A 2,017-nucleotide genomic window follows, 5' to 3' on the forward strand; every position below is an offset into this window, starting at 1 on the left:
AAGTGTGCATTAAACAGGGGGCAGTGCAATACAGTACAGGACTCAACTGATCTTGTGCAGTTAGGCAGTATAGCCTATAACAGCTGTTCAGCATCCATAGTAATCCACAGTCAGTGCCATAATCATCCAGTCAGTGTCATATTCATCCATAGTCAGTATAATATATATGATATCGCGCAGACCCTCGTCCTCCACCACATTAATTGGCCTGCAAGCCGTAGCCACACCCATTTAGCCCCCGCTGTTGAAAGTTGGCGTGTGGTGGACGCGGCCAGTGGTCTCCGTGCCACACCATCCAACGTGGTTTGCTTTACCTCAGAAGGGGGCGGAGGGCTCTCCGCATCAGCTGTATGCTTCGCAGACAAGTGAAACGTAAGACTGCTCGTACTCCGGTGGAAACTAAATACAGCTTTACAGTAAATGCATATCACTTTTGTCCTGTCAAGACTGCCATCTGGCAGGGTTTTGAAGTGGAACTTTCCATTTACAATTGACGCCTTATCCATGTTAGTCCTTTCTAGTGCTCATCTACGCTCAGTGTCTTTTTCTTTTTTTTGTTGTGCTTACAAGCCGGCTGCAAGCGTGTGACTGTGTGCTGTGAGTCAATTCATTTCCCGTTTCCACAATCTACGGAGCGGCCAAAGGTTCAAAAAGCACTTTAATGAATTAATTGAATTAATTAACTATGTGGCAGGTGGGTTTGCCCCCACCTTCACGTCATCAATCACACCTGCGCCGGAGTGCAATCTTTGCGTCCCTCAGTGCGTTTACATGGTACTAGAGAAATTTGAATTATTGCCTTAGTCCGATTATGATCGGAGTTTGAGGACTCCGATTGGAATCGGAGAACTCCGATTGAAACACCCAGATAATGCGATTGGAATTCTAATTTCTCGGCCATGTATACGCCTTAGTCGGACTATTAACTGGACAACGCAAGTGCGCACGCGCCACCGCACAACTACGTCGTCTAACAAAACAGACGGCGAGAAACAACCAGCAAACGCGAATAAGAATGTTGACATTTGGAGAGAGGATGAGACCGGGGCGATGCTTTCTCTCCTAAAAGAGATGGACATATTAAAATAACACACAACAGAGACCTTTTTTAAAAGGGTAGCGCAGCAAATGCAGGGCTACGGCTTTGCGCAGCCCTGAACAAATACGTATTCCTTCGTATTTATATTTCTACCTTTTCGTTCACATTTTTTGTAAGTTAGAAGAATTTCAACTTTGTAAATAAAAGCACAGCAAAGAGATGTTTTTCTGATTTGTTTTTATTTCGATAATTTCGCTGTTATTCTGCTGGAAACGGCGTGCAGTGGCACAAGCTTCCTCTACGGTCGGCACTTTAATGAGCGTGTGTATAACTGAAGACACCGTTCCTTTGCAAAACCTGTACACAAACTCTCCCACCAGTCTGCTCCGAACCCGCATCCAATAAGAACGAGAGTTTGGGGTCCGTAGCGACGGCACAAAGCGTAGCATCGAAGACATTGTGTTGTTGTAGCCCTCCAACAGCAAACAACGTTCTTGTCTCATGGTTATCTTTTAAGATAACCATGAGACAAGAAATAGGGTACAGCTTATCTGCAAAGTAAGTAACACGTACATTATGAACTGTCATTCTATATTGTAATGATGTAATATGTCAACCGAAAGCAGCTGACCAGCTGAAAAGGCTCACTCCACCCCCTACTGTTGGGAGGAGGACACGTTCCCGTCAGTAATTCAAATTTCTCAGCTGCATGTATAGGGGGACAAGGTGTGAACTCCGATTGGACGAGAAAACCAAATTATTGCTTAGTCCGATTAAGCTCTTCCTGCAACTCCCCAGGTGGCATTGTCCCCCCAATTTTCCTTTATACCCACCATCTGAATTGTCTCCACCTCCGCCAGACCCTCCCCCTCGCCACATCTAGTCTTTTTTTGATAGGCTGCCCTCGCTATTAACCTCCCTCTCATCACAGCTTTAATTGTGTCCCACAGTATGGTAGTGTCTACTGGACTATCTATG

This window comes from Nelusetta ayraudi, unplaced genomic scaffold, assembly GCF_046127955.1.
Source record: "Nelusetta ayraudi isolate G7.1 ecotype Tasmania unplaced genomic scaffold, CSIRO-AGI_Nayr_v1 ptg000055l, whole genome shotgun sequence".
NCBI lineage: Eukaryota > Metazoa > Chordata > Actinopteri > Tetraodontiformes > Monacanthidae > Nelusetta > Nelusetta ayraudi.